At 41.7% G+C, this 20,250-nt stretch overlaps 1 protein-coding gene across 1 annotated transcript in view; it reads left to right on the forward strand.

The window, feature by feature from the left end:
• The first annotated feature begins 8,401 nt into the window (after window positions 1-8,401).
• Window positions 8,402-20,250, forward strand: part of lingo3a (leucine rich repeat and Ig domain containing 3a) — a 31,195-nt gene continuing 19,346 nt past the window's right edge. The window contains exon 1 of the mRNA XM_046392382.1: window positions 8,402-9,186. The gene's annotated coding sequence lies outside the window, so the exon portion shown is untranslated. The remainder of the gene's footprint in view (window positions 9,187-20,250) is intronic.

Raw genomic sequence — 20,250 nt, forward strand, 5'->3', positions numbered from 1 at the left:
AGCTGCCTCAGCTTTTGCATGTGTTCAGTGCGGCCGGAAGTTTCATATGAGGATAAACAGTAAATATTGTTTCATAGAGTTTTTCTGCACGACATTGCTTTAAACAGACCTCAGGAGGTCTCATTCAAAACAGTGAAAACAAATATTTAGCGTGATGACATAGAGAGATAGTGTGGGATCGTGATAATTGTCTTCAGTGTTGAACAACCACCACACCTGATGAAAATCCATCTGAAGTGACTCAGGAATTGCTCACTGACGAGGTGATGCTGTTTGATTCACGTTGCGTTCAGCCACGTCGGTTGACTTTCCTCCTCACTCCTCGGCTCTGCTAGCAGTTACAGCGACAGGTGACCAAATGAAAAGCACCGCTATCTTGAATAATACTACTACTACATATTTCTTTAGGTTTGAACATTGCAAGAAACATTTGGGACCATGTTAAGTACACAACTCAGTAAAATATAAGAAAGAGTCATTGTTTAGACATTTTAAAGTCAGAGCGTTGCATATTATATCTTTAATATCTGGCAGCTCTGTTTTTTTTAGCCTGTATTGTTCTGCTTTATCTTAGTTATTAAGATACTCAATTTAACTTTGCACTGATCGTGTTTTCAATCACAAGCAGAACTTAAATAAAGGCTTAAATGGAAACAGCCTGGGAGCCAAACTGATCCATTCATTTTAATCACATGGAACTTAATGTTCTTCAGAAGTGAAGTTTTTATTCATAAAGTGCAGGCTTTTTTTCTACTACTTTTTTCTAACTCTGCTTTTATTGTACACAAAAGTGAATTGTTGGTACTGATTGCATTGTTTGAATGTTTTCATTACAAAAACCTCATCTGTTTAATGTAGGTGTCAGCCACTGATTTCATTGTGTAGATCTCAGTCTGTGCAGAAATGCCTTCAAAGGTTCAGCTGAAGCTAATATTAGGCTTCAGCAGTTTGACTTCGCCAAATTAAGTTGGTATCTTTCTGCTGCCATATGTTTATCGCCAGTACTCCTCTGAAACCTACATGTACCGACCAGAAACTATACCTTCTCCCTCTCTTACAGATGAGGAAGGGATTGCTTCACAACAGTTCTTAGCAGAGTAATTGTCAGCTTGTTAGTTTCTACTGTTACTCAGGCAATTTCATTCTCTAACATAAAGTGTGCGTTTGAAAGTGAAGGCTGGCTGGCAGAGGCTTGTGTGGGCCTACCTCCTGTTGGCAACAATAACAAAACAGAACCCGAACACTGTTACCAATCCCCATGTTACACATAATTCGAGATTGGTGTGAGTACATAATGATAGGGTTAGGGTTAGGATTAGACAGGTAATGTTTATTGTTATGACTGTGTGTGTGTGTGTGTGTGTGTGTGTGTGTGTGGTTGTGTGTGGTTGTGCCCAGCTAGTAAGCAGTTGTCACAATAGCACCTTGAATGAATTTACTTTCTCATTATAACTTTGCAAAATCATTTTTTTAATGGTTCTGTTCTTCCTTCTTCTTCTTGTAAATCACAAATACCAGCTGCTGAAATGCACTTCCTCCCTCAGAGATCCACTCATCAAAACCCTTCTTCACAATAGAACGCTAGACTTGAGGACAAAACTCTGCAGGGTGCCTTTTGAGATGAAGTTCAGACTCTGCAGCACAGAAAGTATGTATGTCTCTGCTAGTATGTTTAATCATCAAGCTAATCCCAGCGGAAACAGTAAAACTACATAACCTCTGGCTCTGGCTGCAGTGATTTGCAGAGCAGTGTGACATAAAGCTAGAAGTCAGAGACTACTCAAGGCCCACAGCCACAGCAGTCTCTGGTTCCTGTTTATGTAAACACTGTTGTAAGAAAAGAAAGTGTGTAATTGTGCACATACACAGTCCTTCATTTGTCTCTGTATTTCCTTGAGCAAATATGGTCTCCTGCCCACATCCAAATGAAAATGTGTGTGTCTGTGCGAGCGTCTTTGGTCTCCAGAGCTCCTCCAAGCTGTCTCCTCGCTTCCTCCTTGCTCCTTCCTTCAGAGCCCCCATGGGTGTTGCTTAGCCTCCCCTTTTGGTCTCTCCCTTCTTTATTTACTTCATCCTTCCCTCATTCCCCAAAGTACAGCCTTCAGGGGAAGCATATGTCTCCTCCTCCTCCTCCTTCTACTCTCTGCTCACACATCTCTCCTCTCCCTTTGGGTTCTTTGGCTCCCTGTAGACTCCATCCTCTCTCATCTTCCTCTCTTCCATTCTTCTCTCCTCTCCACATCTTAGAGTCACCATTAATCCAGTCCCATTCCTTCTCTATATCACTTTGTTTTTCTTCCTGCTTCGGCGGACCTCTGGTGAGTCATCAAACCTTTGTCCGTGCCTGCGGGTGTGGGACTGTCCAGCCTACACGCACACATGATAATATGTCACGCAAACACTGAGGCACCAGCAGATAACTCATCCTGCCTCTGGCTGGCTACTGCATGGAAATCCTCACTTCAAGTCATCACATCATATTAAGAGGAAAAAAGAAAAACAAACCTGTTCACACACCTCACCTATAGAGAGCCGTGTAATTGAGAAGACATTGCAGTGGCATGGTCTCTCAGACTCTTTTAGCAGTAGCAGAAGCCGTCATGTTTTTTTTACAACATTTGTTTGTAGCCACTACATTTGATTGCAGCAGTTTCTAGCTTGTACATAACATTTCTTTTATGTCTCAGCTTTGACTTATATTCTGGTGAATCCTGCATAATATGTTACACATGCATCATTGTCACTTCTTTTCTGTCCTCACCACGTAATCGCACAGCAGATAGCACAGAGGAGAAATCAGCGGCTCCCAACACCAGCTAAGGCAGATGCCTTTTGTGCCTCCTTGTGCGTGTGTGTGTGTCTGTGTGTGTGCATTCATGCTTGTGGTGTGATGAATGTACTTGCTGCCTGAATATGTCTGCACTGTTTGTGAAGTACATGTGCCACCTTCGAGTACAAAGAGGGAAGATGAGATGAGCAGCAATGATTACTCACGCAGCCTTTTGGAAAGCTGCAGTAAATGTCTAACAGCGAGCTTGCATGCATACTCACACACACGCACACACACACGCGCACACACACACACACACAGTGCTTCTGTAAGTGGTGCGGTTGCTCTTCTCACAGCTGCACTGGGGTCTCGTCCGTCTGTTTGACCAGTCCAGTAGCAGCCAAAGGCCAGATGGGCTCAGCACGGCACTCTCTGTAAGGCTGCAGGACACACTCCTGAACACACACACTGGTGTGTATGTAAAGCTGGTATGATAGACATGAATGCACCAAAATGTGATGTGTCATGCTTGTAGATTTACTGTCTTATGTTTCAGAATATCTTACTTCACTCCTGAATCTTTATTTAGATTGTTTGTGGTGTGTCCACAACAAGTCCCTTATAACATTTTGAAAACTGTTATACAAATAAACTTTCTTATTATTGTTTAATGTGCTGTCCATGATAAGTAACACAGGTAATGTGTGTTGTTACCCACTGAGTGAGAATATGACTCCCTCCTCATTCTAATCTCTGTTTTTGGCTGCTGTGTTGTTAGTTACATTGGTCAGTCCCATCTCAGTTCAGTCTGAAATACACTACACAGACAAAAGTAACCTGACATCACACCAACAGGGACTTTAATGACATCACATTCTAAATACGTCGACAGCTTTGCAGCTATAACAGCTTCCACTCTTCTGGAGAGACTTTCCACAAGATTAGGGAGTATTTCTGAGGGAATATTTACCCATTCATGCAGCAGAGCATTTGTGAGGTCAGTCACTGATGTTGAACCAAAAGCTCTGGCTCACAATCTCTGTTCCAGTTCATCCCAAAGGTGTTTGATGGGGTCGAGGTCAGGATTCTGTGTGGGCCAGTCAAGTTCTTCCACACCAAAATCATCCAGCCATGTCTTTATGGACCAGTCATGCTGGAATAGATGCTGGAATAGAAAAGGGCCTTCACCAAACTGTTGCCACAAAGCTGGAAGCATAGCATTGTCCAAAATGTCTTGGTATGCTGAAACATTGAGATTTGCCTTCACTGGAAGTCAGAGGCCGAGCCCAACCCCTGAAAAACAGCCACATAAAGAGGTGGGTCTGGATACTGTTGTCTATATGGTGTATCACACCAACTATTGGATGGACTGCCATGTAATTGTGTACAGACGTACAGACAGCACTCAGATGCTGAATCATAATGACTTTATTGATATTACCATGTCATGTTACCATAGGGTTGAGTTTTGTGGTTTTGGTTGAAAGGTCTTGGTTGGGTGTATTGTCATGAAATTTGATCTTTCATCTAGTGCCATCATCAGGTCAAAATTTCTCTGGGTCCAAGACTATTTATGACACAAATACCTGCAAAAATAACAAGCTTTAGCTGCACTTTGTGTTTAGTGCTGATTAGAAAATACTAGCACTTTAACACACTAAACCAAGATGGTGAATATTGTGAATATTATACTTGCTAAACAGCCAGATGCTACTATGGTTTCACAGCAAGACTGTAGACTCTTGTTGTGAAATGAACAACACATCTTCAGGCTTGTAAAAATGCTTAAATGAAACAGACAATGAGGACATTTACAAATGAAACAATTTGAGCTGGAAACGTTTGGATTTGCATGAACTGCTAGACATCTGGAAACTGTGACAAGGGATTATGAGAATTGTTTCACTTTAAAAGGTCACAAACCAAAAAGGTTTAGAGCAGCTGCACTAAACAGGACTGATGTTTCCACTCACCCCTTCATTTACTGGTAGAATTAGTTTTTGAGAAATGTAAAGTAAGCCTTTACTACATCCTTCTGCTATGCTTCTCTTTATTTCCCATTCACAAAAATCTGCCATTTCCTCCTAGTTGCGTATTTTTGCTTTGAGTGAGTGGGTGCAAATTAATGAGCAAAACGTCTTGAAGTTGTCCAAGGCCATTAGCTTGTTGTTTGTCTGGGTGGTTGGGTGCTGTTTGATATGAAACGGACAGAAGATGGTGAGTCTTTGCTAATAGCCTTCAGTCAGTGTGAGGTGTGGTTGTAGAGGTTCAAAGCTTAGAGTGATAATGCTGTATTAATTAACTGTGGGGCTTTTTTTGTTTCTTTTTTGACTGTGTGGACAGTGATGGCGTGCTGGTACAGCTTCATGGTAATTTTTGAGGCTGTGATGTTAAGTGAATGTCCTGTTAAATTTCTTTGACTCAATGTTGATAATAGTCTGCTGTTTCTTTTTGCAGTTAGCGTGTTTTTTTTTTAGAGACCCATTTTAAAAGGTTATTGCAAGATGTTTATTAAAGCTGACACACAGGCTTACTGTGCTGCTGATTTCTATTCAACTTGATATGACTCACTTTTTGCAGTTGCCTTTGTGTTTGTAATTTACTGTAGACGTGGCCTGAAGTGGTGACGCAGCAGCTGCAAACACAGCTAGATTAATGTTGTAATCATATTTAATATTATACTACAAACAGCTGTGGACTTGTCTTTGTGCAAAGTTAAAGTTTAGAAGAACAAATGAGAGGTAAGGTGTAAATCGTCTGTTTCATCTTGATAAGATATTATCTTGTTTCTTTGGACAACAATGTTATATTCGCTGATACCAGAAAGTCTGTCAGGAAACAATTTTGATTAGACTCAATTCAATTCGATATCATATGCTCATTTAACACAGTATGTTACTGAAGAAGCTAACCAATTATTTATCAATAGATAAATAATTGTAACTGGTTAAGTGCAGTAAAATTTACTCTAAATTACTTCCACTAACACACATAAAATGTTGCTTAAAACATAATTTTATACAAAAGTATAAATTTGGGCTCAGTATTAATGGTTCATAGACAAAACATTTTTTTTTTGCTATTCACAATTATTAGCATAAGCCTATAGCATAAATTAGCCAAGCTGCTAGCAGACTTTATTAGAGATAAAGTAAGTATAAGAGATCAGTGGTGTGCAGGATTTTTTTGGTTCGCTGACAACATTTCCACTTAATATAGTAAATATCACAAAGTAAGAACCATTACTTACATAAATGTGTTAAAATGCTTTTTTTTCTTTTGGTACCTCTGTCTCTCACACCCACACAGACAAAGTCAGAGTAAGCAGTGCTTTCAATTTGACAAATGAGTGTGGAGTCCTAGAGCTGATGTACAGCCTTTTTGACCTGCACACAAGGCAGATACATTGTGCTCATGTTTTATGTATATCTTATTTATCAACACCCACCCTCTCAATACTTCTGCAGAAACCTTTAAAAATATTCAGCTAGAAAAGCCCCTGGAACTGGCTTGCTGCCCTCAAGTATGAAGCACAGTGGGAGGCTTCCTGATTATTACTGTGCTGCTGTATTATTGTACAGCTCCTACAGAGCTTTTATTTTAAGCCAGCCAAGGAAATGGTTAAGGAGACAACAACGACCTTGAAGGTCACTGTACTATGGGCTATTGTGATACAGCAGTTTGAATTTCAAATGCAATAACCAGTGGCAGTGATCAGATTGTGTAATAAAATTTCATCCATGTATTTTCCCCCATTTTAATTTTTCATTCCACAGCATGGAGAGTAGCACTGTTTGCGATCAGAGACAGCAGCACAGGCAAGAACCAGCATATGAAAGCTCCATTGAGGGCAGCATTGTAGACTGCAGACAGGATGAAACATGGCACAGCCTCCATCTTCACCTGGATATGACACTCCTACACTGCCTCGGGCTCCGATTTATGCTCTGTTAAAAAGTGGCAGTGAAATGTAAAAGATGTGTGAGGATGCCTGAAGGAAGAGAACAAGTTATCCTCTCCTTGTCTGCATCTGAGCCTATTAAAAAGTAAAATGGGAGTCATCTCACCTTAGTTAGGAATGAATGGAATGGGAAAAGTACCCATGTCTGCTTCAAACTGTAAAAATGTTGACTGTTATTTTGTGCTGCTATTTGTTTTATTTTTTGCTGATAGATGTTTTCTACTCCTGTGTTATCTAACAGTAACTTGTAAAAAACATAATAATTCTGCATCAGTGTTGCACGGACACAAAAATATCCTTGGAAACCCCCCAAAAGACTTAAGGTTAAAAACAAACACATGAAATTTGTCAGGTAAACATCCATACATTTCAAATAGCGAATAAAACTCTCACAGTGGGGTTTCACTGGTAATTTTCAGAAATGCAACAAAAAACAGAGAACATGTTTTGGTATCATTCCCATAGACATTTAAAAGGCAGTGGCTTCTTTCTACACTCACCATAAAGTGAAATACAATCCACCCATCAACACTTCATAATGGTCTCAACCACCTGGCATGGCTGTCTCTCTCCAGTATCACTGCAGTCAGCAGCTGTTGTTCAGTTGGTAGTAGAAGTAGTAGTAATAGTGGGTGTGTGATTGGCTCTATGGGTGACTTGTTTTCCAGCTCCTATTTTGTTTCCTAGAGCAAGACATTGTACACCAAATTGCTCCCAATAAGTGGGTACATGTAATGTAATAAAATGTTGATATCACTCAGTCCACGTGGGGAACATATATACTGGGGAATTTGATAATTCAATTTGGGGAAAATTGGTTCAACACGGATTCACTTGCACTGCAATAAAGTATTGCTGGTATCTAACGCTGCAAGAACATCTGAGGTTTTTTTTAAACCCATTATGTGATTGAAATCCTTCATTTTATTACTTTGACTGAGATGAACAGATAATAGGCCCATTTCACGACAGACATTCTTGACTTGTCAAAACAAGACACACATGGGTGTGAATAATAACAAACGAGACCCAGTAGGTCATGTCAGTGATTGAGCATATACAATACCAGAGCGCTGGAAGCTGCTGCTGCTGTCCTACCATGACATGTGTGTTACCCACAAATGCCACATGCATGCAGTGACCATTGAGCTGGGGAGGAGGGGCCAACTAGCAAATGTGTGTTTACAAACAGCAACTAATAAATCCTGCATAGGCTACTAAATGAAACTACCAAACATGTATCCAGTGCTTTAAGATAACTAGCGGCCACGACTTTTAACTAACAATTTCAGCTTAGTATTTCAATCATTTATCTGTTACTAGAGCTAGAAGAAGACATGTTGCTCTGTGTATGTTACATGCATAAACAGGCAACAGTTTGTTAACACTTGCAACATCAACTTTATATCTATAATTTTACATGTGTCTGTGTTATGTTAATAGGTTGTTGCACTGCCCACAGGTGTCCAAACTCAGTGACTGCAGGTTTAAACGGACCAGTAACTTGTGGAGTAATTTGGTAAATGACAACAGGAGTTGGCTGGCTACCTTCGGAAGAGTTTGCCAACCATGTTAGCACCTGGTTGGCTGAAGCAGGGGCGGGGCTTACTGTCAATGACTGACAAGTAAATTGTTCTTAATTCTTACCAAGTCTAAAGATACACGAACTATTGTATTTATTTGTATATTTACTTTAGACTATCTTATTCAATACACATCCAGTCTGTCCCTACGGAGTACTGTGAGTAAGCTTTACCCACCACCTGAAGGTTAAAATGAGCTGAATTTTTAAATAGAGGACTCGTCTTTCGTTTTCCCCCCACAGGACTTGAATGCAGCACAAAACAGCCTGAGTACGAGAGAGAAAAAGCGAGCGAGCGGCAGCAGCGCAGATGCGCCCCAATGAACAGCAGCCGAGTCCTCTTTCAAACACACACATACACGCTAATACACACACACACACACACACACACACACACAAATGCCAGGACTCCCATACACATGCAATCCAATAGCGAGAGCGCCATCAGTCCGAGCTGCCTCCCGCCGCCGGTGGCAGCCCTCACCGCCTCTTTTAGACACAAAGCTGGGAGCCCACTGGGAGAGGAGCTCCTGCTGCCTTTGTAGCACGAAAGTGGGGAGAGGAGAGCGTCTGGGACTTCATTCGGGAGGCGGCAGATAATTCAGCAGCAGTGCTCGGGAAGAGAAGCGACACAGAGGTGGGAAGGTTAGTGAAGGCAATCCAGTCCAGCTGCTGTTGCTGCCGCTCCTGCTGCTGCTGCTGGAGGAGGAAGAGGAGGAGGAGGAGGAGAAGGTGGAGGAAGCTCGGTGTCTGGAGAAGCTTGAGGAGCAGCATTATTTTGCACAGACCCAAGCAGAGCAGACGGCCAGCAGTGATCAGAGCACCTCCAGGCTTGCAAATGTGGAAGAAACGCTGTGCAAGTTCTAGTCCTGGGTGAGCCAACTTCCAGTCACACACACACACACACACACTCATTTTGTGGTCCATTTGATCTGATGCCTGACACTTTTACCCTCATTCTGATCCACATATATATGGAGAGAGATCATGTATGTTGCGTTTATCTTTTGTGTTCCTTTCCTTTGCTGCCTTTCATCCAGTTTGCTTTTGTCAAGATTCATCTACAAGGATGACCCAATGAGCGAGAGATTCACCCCGTGATCATGGTGACACTACTTCATGCCCTCAGCCTCTGTTATGATGCAGTCCTGGCTGATCGATTTGCTCTCTAACTCAGACGGACATCAAGTCTCATAATCCCTCACGCTGGCTGTGCTTTTTCTATTGTCATCCCTGAGATGGGGTGCCCGTGTATCCGTACAAGCACAGCCACTGTGTGCGTGTGTTTGTGTGTGTGTGTCTTTGGTTACCAGTTCTCAATTAGGTTTTAATGATCTAAACGTGGGTTAGAAAGGGGAAGGCAGCCTTTGATCGATCCCTGCAGTCATCTCAGCTTGAGAGGCTCAGTGCCTGTCGTCGGTGTGACACATCTGAGCCTCTGCCTGTGTTTGCTCAGCCCTCTTTCAGCTCTCTTCCTGCCTTTGCTGTGGCTCTGCTCACTTCTTAGTGCAGTTGTAGAAATAAGCTAATTAATCTCGTTCTTTGTCTGTTAGGGACCGTGGTTTACCACTCTGCCGGCAACTCTTCCACACACAAAAACATGTAACCGACTGCAAATTATAATTTAGATTGCGCAGCTGTCTCTCTGTTTCTAGGACAATTGCAAATTAAAAACATACGCTTAGTGTGCGTTTGCTAATGGCCACAACAGTGACCAGAACTATTTTATGGGGATTTTTGTGCCTTCATTAGAAAGTTAACAGTAGCCTGCAGAGATGACTGGAAATGAGTAATGGAGAGTGACATGCAACAAAGGTCCCTGGCAGTACTTAAACCATGGACATTAATATTCAACTCACGAGTCTGAGGCAGTACTTTCAATGTATTTGTTCACAGGGCACTAGCCCTCTCAGAGATTTTTTTATTAATGTCACAGCTGGTCAGGGTTAAACCGACCGCAGAAATGCAAAAATCCACGTACCTGGTGAAATGTGCATCTTTTGGTTTTTAATTGCTGGTACATTTCTGTAATTAAAACCCAAACATTTCACCATGCTCACTGTGTTGACCATCAAATTAAACATTTAAGAATTGTATCCTGTCAAAGGGTTAGGTAGTGACGTAGAATAGCTGCACAAAAATGTGGGTGTATGTCCGTCGTGAGGACTGGATCTTGCTCAGGCGGTGGAGGGGGTTGTCCAGTAATTTTCGGGCTTGTTGTTCAATCCTCTGTTTGTCTCTCGAGCAGCTGAAAATTGATTGAGATGGCCAGCACGGCGGCCGTTAGTGTGTGAGATAATGAATTAAGCTAATGATAAGCACGCCGTTTCCCCTCTAACACGGTAGAAAATTCCTGCTGTCAAGTTCACATTTATATTAAGCACAGAACTTTATATTTCTTGTCTTCGACCACATGTCATTGTGGTCTTACGGCTTCCTGCCCGCCTGTTGAGAGAAACAGTAGATGTTACTGTCAAAATCAAGTGAAAACCAGCATAGAAGTGAATGCAATTATACAGCAGCACTTAATGGTACCCGAGGTGCCACTTAGCCTCCCTATTTGGCAGATTTATGTGTCAGTAATGAAATGTCTGCTGACAGGCCTATGTGGCCCTCTGAGTGCATTGTTGAATCAGGCCTGTTAGTCTTGTCCATTACTACGCCTACACTTACCTTCTCATTTTGATCCTTCCTGTTGCCCATAAAGCTGTCAGCCGTGCTCAATAGTGACATTACCTCAGCTTAACACTGCCCGTGCCCACTCTCATTGTTTTCAACTCTGGACTTTTTATGAGGGCAGTAAAGCAGAGATGCATCCGTTGTCAGCAAGGTGAAGGCATCGCTGCTCTTACGAAGAGGACAATGCAGAAACGGGAGGAGGAATAAAAAGAGCTATTAAGTGGTGGAGGAGCGCAGAAGGAAAAGGAGAGAGTGCCCCTGTGGGTGGCTGTCAGACACCTGCAGGCGCGCTGGCATGTCAGCTGTCACGGTTAAGATGTCCAGCTGGAATGATCAGGGGCCTGTGTGTGCTGGCCGTCCTCCCACTCACTGACTACTCTAATGCCATTATAGATGTTCAGATGGGGCCGTAACCTTAATGCAGAGCTTACAGTGCATCTGGGCCTTACAAATGATTTATTTACAAACATGATTGCTTCATTTTTTGACTTTTGTGGTGAGGATAGAGGCTGGATGACCTCGTTACCTTACCTTGACCTCGCTTCCCAGCCTTTCTAGTGAAACGAAGTGATGCAGGTCTGTCAGATCAATTCCAGTACCTTTTCAACGAAGCCTCGTCATTTGAATTGATTGTAAAGTCAAATTTTATTCAGGTACAAGATATATACACCTTGATGACTTGTTAAACAACAGCAGATTAGAGCACTTGTAGGCGTATATTGCAGAGAAACAAGTCAGGTTTTCAGAATTTTGGCATCGGCTTACCATTAAAACATGGGTTCTTGTGACATCTCTAATGGAAATTTGAGAAAACGTCCTTAGTTTCATGTCTGTGAAGATTCTCAGTCATCCAGGTCGTATTCACTCAAAGAGTTGAAGCAAGGCGTCTGAACTTGTGAAGATTGACTTGAAGCCAGATTGTACCCATATTCCCTCGTAGATAGCCACAGCATTTGGTTTGTTCCCTTTTTCTCAGAGTTCACTGTTGGTTGGTCAACAACTGGTTTTGTTACTGGTTCACGTCTTGCTTGCTTTAGTCTGTTGCAGCCATGCATAACAGCCTATACTGCCACCATCTGGAGAAACAACTCCTTGTGTAGCTCTGCTTTTTCGCTCTAAACCAGCTGATGGAAACCAGCCTAATTCACACAGCTCATGTTTAACGCTTTGGACAACTGCGGTTGTTAAAGTGCTAAACAAATGGATTTTGTCTTGACTTGAATTGACCAAACCACTTTTATTCCTTACTTTTGGCTAACTGTTTCACCAAAAGTCCATTTCTTCAAGCTAATTTTCAACCATTTATCCATGGCTTACATGCTCTGAATCACAACATGTGGTGTTCACACGTTTTAGTTAATTCGAAATGTGGATATATATGTGCATTTTTAATGTCATCATAATTTCTTTTTTATCAAATTTGTATCCCTCATTTGCAGTCACTACCTTAGAGATCAATCAGCTCCATGACATTAAAATGAGCCTCATTCTTTAGGCGAAATGATGTTCAGTGTTACTTAGTGACATTTGACTCTGGCATGTTCTTCAGGTCTTCAAGAATTATTCAAAATCAAGCACTTGACCTATGGAAAATAGGCTGGGGCTTGAGACAAATGAATAAGTCAGTGCACCACATAGTGCAGTTTGTCGCTTTAGTGTCGTCAGATAACTCTAATGGAGCAACTAGTGATTTTGTTTTTGAATTCAACTGGACCATACATCAACCCAGTACAATACAGTAGAGTAATAAAGGTGCTCTGATGCTGAGGAGTCTTCACTGAATGTGTTTTAGCTTTTTGAAGGTGACGCAATGTATTCCAGTGGAAAATATATTTGTCTATAATTTAAAACTACACTAGCTTACACAGAAGTTGTACAAGCTGCAGAACCTACTAAATATAAATTGCATGGTAGAGTACGCACACTGCCCAAGTGCTTCGGTAATATGCAGCGCAAGCAGCAGGCTTAGTAATTTACTCCTTGCGTTTCTGATGCCCTCTCCCCCTACACACACATACACACACACACAGTTACTCTTTCTCAGTGTTTGTAGAAGTTACCCCTAAACAAAATTAAAGCAGATCATAGGTCCTGTGTGACTTCACCACCCGGACTCAGGAAGACCAAAAACCGCAGCACAGATGAGATACAGAGATGAAGTGAAGGGAGGGGTGGGAGAACGAGTTTATGCTCTTTGGATGCTGCATATTTTATGTCTTCTCTGGATGAAAGGATGTGTGAAGAGTTAGCCGTCGCATTACATAAGTACTGAAAGCGAAGCCGTGGAATCTCATGAGGGCAGGTAGGCAGTGCTTGGGAGGAGTTCAGAGGCTTCACTGCATCTTTTGCCGCTTGCATGAAGTCATTTTGTTTGGCCTGTGCTCCCCAGGAGATGGGGGTTTTTGTCTTTTCATACCGTCTGAAAGAGCAACAATTAAAACCTTTAGCACGAGTGATATGATATTTGAAGCCGTGTGTAACAGTGAATCAAGTGTCTCCAACACTGTTAACTACTGTTGTTATGGAATAAAGGAATATGAGGAGTTTATATACTTGTCAAACTCTTTGGCTCATTTGATTTTATGTATTTCTGCTTCTGCTGGCATGTTTAAGTGCTGAGACTGGTCAGCCGTAAAACTGTATTTTCCAGTATGGATCGACCATCCTGACTGAGATTGCTGGAGAAAATAGAGTTTAAGGCTCCCATCTGTGCTCTCATGAGGAGATGCCATCCTTACCAGCATCAGGCATGATTTTAAGTCCAAAGATCACATACAGCATAGCACTGATAGTCCTGACACATGTAGCTGAATGACTGATTTTGACTGAAGAGGGCTGCAATTTCTCATGAATAATTCCCTTCATTTAACAGAAATAAGAGAAGACTTAATAAAAAACCCCTGTCTTCTCCCACTGGGGGTTCACATCAGACACACGACTCTACATGTTAGATAAGTGTCCCACGTAAAACAAAAGAAGGTGGGAACTAAAATGACTCTGAGGCAAGGGGACATGAATTAGTAACTTAAATGTCACACATGATACTTGACACTTAAATTGCTGTACCCGATAATGAAATTCTGCAGCAGTCTAAAATACTTTCATCATGCAAATTATTTTTTTTTATCACATTACATATACATCTCAGTTATACAACATAAAAGAGAACAGTTATGTATCGTGAATTATTCTAAATACATCGTTTGTAATCAGTCATTAACTATCGTAATTTACTGAGCAAATATTAAATGAATTAAATAAAACATAAAATAAAATAATTCTTCTTCTGTGCTGCCGGGCGTTGTTTAGTTTGATTAGATTACATTTTGGCCAATACATTCCCCCTCTTTTGCTCTCCACACAGACTGTTTGCATGTAAGCGATCAAAGCCCACTATACTCTGATTGGTCAGTCCTACATACTGCTACATACTGAATCCCAGACTGCCTCTGATACCAAATTCTGGCCGACAGATTCTGTATTTGTATGCAGGTATCTGTTTGTATAGATTATAAATCTACAGGGAAGGTTCCTGCCATGTCACGACTATGCCCCCGTAGTCTGAGATACAGACAGCAGCATACAGTGGCATCACTATCAGTGATCATGTAATGACCTGTACGCCAGAGTAGGCAGGTAACTGTATACTGTATTGCGGTATACAGTATGTGTAGGCAGCCTGTCAGCACAGGTGATCCCCGCAGCATCCAGCATTATCTCCACTAGCACACAACATGAACCATCAACACTTGGTCCATAACAAAACTGTCCTCAGTCGAAGCATTGCAGCTGCACAAGCAAAATCCACATGTCTGAATTAGATATAACCCTACTTCTCTTCAGCACTTTGGTGTAAACACTGAGCGAGCGCTGAAGGGTGCCTGGTTGTTTTAAAGCTGTTTGTTTCCCTCTCCAGACTGTTTTATGAAATGTTTTGCTTCATTCCGGACGTTGCTTAAAATTAATAATTTAAAAATGTTTTCATCTGTTTCACTCATAACTCTCACACTGTTACCCGCATTTACATTTTGCCATAAATAACATTTTTAAAACTAAAACCAGTTAAATGGAATATGACTTTTACTTCAGATTAACCCACTGATATTCCAAAGATTTTATTACTTGATGCTTGAGGGCATGTCAGTCTTTCTTTGTAGCAGCTGAGCCAGGCAGACATCACTTACTGTATTTTGAACCAGCTGTGTCCTGTGGGTTGACTCAAGTTACACACATCTCTCATCCCATCTCTCCATGGGCCCTGCACATGAGCTAGCTCTTTAATCAGTTCTCTTCAATTATGTAATTATGAAAAAGATTAGATTAACACATGACATGCAGTGTGCAGTGTGCAGTGTGCATCGTGCTCCATTTTTCTTTGCCTCAGCCCTGAAACATAACACGCCTTTGTGGCATTTAGAAAGAAACCATTTTGTAATTTGATTGAAATACTTAATTAAGTTCAGATGCCTGTAGCTGCACACACACACATGCATACACACTCATGATGTCACCAGCCTCTCCTAATTGATTTGTCTGTGCTTGACGATCTAAAGTAGCATTTTTTTTTTTTTGCTCCACCATGATGTCCCCTCAGTCTTTAGCTCGACTCTAATGAGAACTTTAAGGGTTGTTGTGATCACATACACTTAACTCTGTGTAAGGATATTAAGCACTAGATTAATTAATCATTCTTCAAATGGGTCCTGTCGACCATAACAGCGAAACAGTGCGTTCGACTCAGATGAGCTCTGAAGCGTTCAGCTGGCCGTTTGTGGCGTGATGTTGATGACACATTTAGTTAAGATTAATGTGATTAGTTGTGCACATGAGACCTACCCTTATGTTTTTGTTTATGGAGCTCTCTTAAATACTGTCTGCTTCCCTCACTCTTCGTTCACTCTCATTAAGAAATTGGTCATTGAACTTTGTGAACCTGTTTTAAATGTCCCAGTGAGCTGTTGGTTCGAATGAAGATTAAAGATTCAAACCTCTTTGCATCTTCGTATCAGTCCACAACCTCAACACCACTCTCTTTCCGCTCTGTGGATTTCACTGTCAGAACTAAAGCCGACTTTTATCTTCTTTTTAGCTGGTGAGCATAAATCAGATAATCAGCTGATCACATCATTTTCCTGTGGAGATCAGTACAGCTGAGGAGTGCTCAGTGAGGCTGAGCTCTTCGTTTGTCTTTGCTTGATTTACTTTCTACATTTGTTGCTTTATGTGTTGCTTTATACTTTTGGAACTTCTTGAAGATGAAAGGCTTGAAGCGGGACTTAAACTCTGTCCTCACTATTTAAAGGAGTAGTTGGTTGATCATTATGCTTATTTGTTAACTGGTATTGAGAGTTAGCTCAAGACAGTTTGTTTATTTGTATGGTAAATATTAAAGTTCCCTTTCAAATCAAGACAGATCACATACGTGTTGTGCTGATGGTTCACCTGTCTGGCCAAACAATTGAAGAAAATATTTTTTGTTTTCACTCTGACGTCCCCCAGCTGCTGTGCCTCATTCCTCAAGGGCTTATGGAGTTTCCTGAAGGACAGATAGCTTTTTACTTGTCGCCAGCTGAAGCTGCCATTAGCGTGGTTAGCTGTACAGCTAGTGGGCAGATCTGGCAAAAAACACCCCAACAACTCAGTGATGCATTCCTTGTTGTCAAACTTCCCTCTGTCAGTCACATTTATTTCTACGGACTACTGAAAACACCAGGCAAGATCCATGATAAGCCCATCCCCAGCTTCCTCTTTTTACAGGAAATACAGAAATATCACTATATATCAAATATCACTAATCCCTATCACTCTTTCATGGGGAGCTGGTTAGCTTAGCATGGTACAAAGATTAGAAACATGGGAAACAGCTGGCCTGCTTCTATCCTAAAGAAACAAAATCCACCTACCAGCACCTCTAAAGATCACTAATGAACACATTGAATCTAGTTTTTTTAATATGTGCAACGACCACGGTGTAGAAATAAAATAAAAAAATACCTGCCTAACCACTGTGAGCAAACTTCTACTTGCTAAATGATCACAAAAGACAGACACAGAAAGAGCCTCATCATCATTTCAGATTTTGTCCTTAAAACACATCTTAATTATGTGGCCACACTGAGGTCAGACCCGTCCTGTTGTGTTCATTAGGCCTTTTGAGTTTGTAGCTTGGAGGTGTTAAGACCATCTGCCCACTGACAAAATGTGTTACACATTACTTCATTATGGAGATGTTAATTTGATCTGGGTTGCTATTTTCAGGTGACCTTTTAGTTTAATGAGAAACAGAGGTGTTTTCACTCTTGATATTTCACTGTGGAATAGGTCAAAAAATTGAACTTGGCATCTTTGGAAACTGACTAAAATTAAAGATGATATTGCCGATTGTTTTAAGTGAGTATACATAACAGTATTACCAGTTCAGTCATGCAGCTCCAGATAAGGGGCAACGTATTTTTAAGGCAAAAGCCTTTTTTCAGCCTGCTGTTTGAAAATGGTATCAAAGCCTGGAAGAAAACTCTCTTTCTTTCTTTGTTTCTGCATCATTTGAACTGATCAATCTGCAGCTGTATGTGTCCATATGTAGCTGTGACAGATGGATGTGATGTGCTTTTGCTTAACAGACTGTGGTTCCTTCTTCCTCTCGTCTTCCTCCGTCTCTCTCTCTCCCTATTTGGGAACATACGGATTCGCTTTCCCTGTCAGAAGTGTTTGATCAGAAATAGTCTGCTGAGGATTTCTGCTTTGAACTGACTCACATCTGTGGCGAGTTTCTTTTCTGTTGTTTGGGGCATTACAGAGGCTACACTCTGCTCGTAAAACAGAGGGAACGCTCTGTGCACTCGGTCCCTTTTTATATGTGGGGGCGAGTTTCGTGCTGCTTCTGAGAAGCATAGGGTTATGTTTGTCACTATAGATCACAATCTGTGAATCTGCGTGTCTGCGAATATCTCTGCCCATACATGTGAACATAGAGACGTCTGTGTCTGCTCATTGTCCTCCTGTCGCATTCTCTCAGTTTGATAGATGCACTTCCTGATCTGTGCTGTTCGCCGCAATATAAGACGAAGAGGACAAGATGCTTCTGGACACCAGGGGAACGTTATGAATTTAACATGGGAGCCAATAGAGAGGCAGTGAGACAGTGTTATATGGGGCTGATGCTCCACTCATCTTCACAAGGCTGTCATTGATTAGGGATGAAAATTCATCTTTTTTAATTTATTTTTATTTTTTAGAAAAACATTGATCACAGAATTAGAGATCGGCCTGTTCTGCGTGACAGCACACTGTCAGAACCCGCCTCATCTCTTTCAAAGACAACCGTGCCTGCTTTCCTTTGCCTCTGTCCCACAGTGTACACCCATAGCTCTCTTTCAGAGAATTTCCTTGGTACTCGCCCGCTGCCTCTTGCTTTTGTCTCAAGTTGAAACGTCTCATCAGAACCACTTTCAGTGAATCTCTCGACTGTCTCGGTGTGTGGAAGGCAGCTTCTGCGTGTTGGAGTAAACAGTTTCAAAAGAGCCCGTGAATAATTTGTATCTCAGGACGTAGCTGTGGTTGTGTCTGTTTGCATGGGCAAGGATTTTTTTTCTCTTGTGTGGTTCACTGTGTGTTTCTAACTCTATCCAGCATGCTGTTTCATCCCAGCGCATCCCGTGCTGAGTTCCTGTGTGATGTCTGAACAGATCCACGTTTAATGCACAGGCAGGGCCCAATTACCCTGCACCCATAGCCGAAACATGTTAAAGAGGCCTGTTTGGCGTGGCATGGTGATCCCTTTCAAGGACACTGACTGACTCATCCCCCTACACTGGCATTGGGGACATTTGTTGTGAAGAGTTGTTTAAGTGTCTTCTGTCTTGGTTTCTCTCTTCATTTTTGAGACTGAAAATTTGAGATGACTAGGAAGATCTGAAGGAGCATGAACATCCCTCCTCTTTGGGGTCTCTTCATCCCTCACATCCTTCTTTTCCTCCTGGAGGCCTTTTGGGAGAGCAGCTGAGTCACCATCTCCTCCCTCTCTTCATCCTCAGTCTGCTCTTGCTCCTCCTTCCTCCACCTTCCGTCTGTTTTCTCTCACTAAGCCTTCGTCAGGAGCTGACAACCTGTGTCATTTGCCAAAGTTCGCTTTTAACTCCCTGCAGAGCCTCAGCTGAGTGTGTATATGTGAATTTTTTTTTTTTAAATTTAGCAGAATTTATCTGCACATATTTGGTATGTTTTTTTTTTACTGTCAGCTTGCATGTCCCTTATTAGGCATTCCTATTAGTCAGAGTTGTAGCACGGACAGCAGCGGCAGCAGCACATTCGTTGATGGAATCTCTCTCTTGAGTTGAGATTTATGCCAGAAAGATGAGAGAGTGTGGCTGTCAACCACCCATCCAAGGAGACACACACACACACACATATACACACACATACACACTCAGACACACATACAGACACAGACAAACACACAGATAGAGACACACACGAATGCAGTCTATGTTCCCCTGAAGTGCCTCACTTTCGACAAATCCATTTCTAAGGCTCTCTCCCTTCCATGGCTCTGTCAAAATGTATAATCCCTCATCACCTTCCCTAAGCCATCTCACATCTCTGCTTTCATCTGTCATCCTCCTTTTGCTTCTATTTATATATTTTATTACATAGTCCTGTGCTTTCTTGTGTTGAATAAATGTTTTTGAAGGCATTTCCTTTCTCTTTTGTGTTATTTTTCCATATTTTGTTGACTCCTTAGTTTTTTGGGTGTTTTTTTTCTATATGGTCAGCATCTTCATGCAGGCTCGTCTTCTCTCCTACCCCTTCTTCTCCTTGTCTTCAAACACTTGACTTCTGTTAACAAGTTGTCGCATTAGCTAATCTCTCAGAAGACATGGCACAGATACGGGATCTACTACTTCTGCTACTTCAGCTCATGGCTATAAACAGGCGCTGCTTTTCAGACAAACACCCCCTCATTATTAAAACAGCACAAAGAGAAAAACAGCGGAGAATGGGTACATTTTTATCTGGGCGTGTTTCGTGCGGCCATTTCTGTGGATGCAGAGCGCAGAATGTGATATCGATGTTTGAAGATTAATCAACAATTAGCTGCTGTGATGAGACTCTTTTAGTGTCTGTGTGCTGTGAGAGCAGATTCAGTGCCAGCGTTGTTGCCTGAGTTCCTATAATTGCCTCAGAATACTTCCTGTAATTAACACTCTTGGATAATTAAGCCAGAATCCCAGACCTCACTATTCTCACGTTATTGTGCAG

This window comes from Scatophagus argus, chromosome 6, assembly GCF_020382885.2.
Source record: "Scatophagus argus isolate fScaArg1 chromosome 6, fScaArg1.pri, whole genome shotgun sequence".
Lineage (NCBI taxonomy): Eukaryota > Metazoa > Chordata > Actinopteri > Scatophagidae > Scatophagus > Scatophagus argus.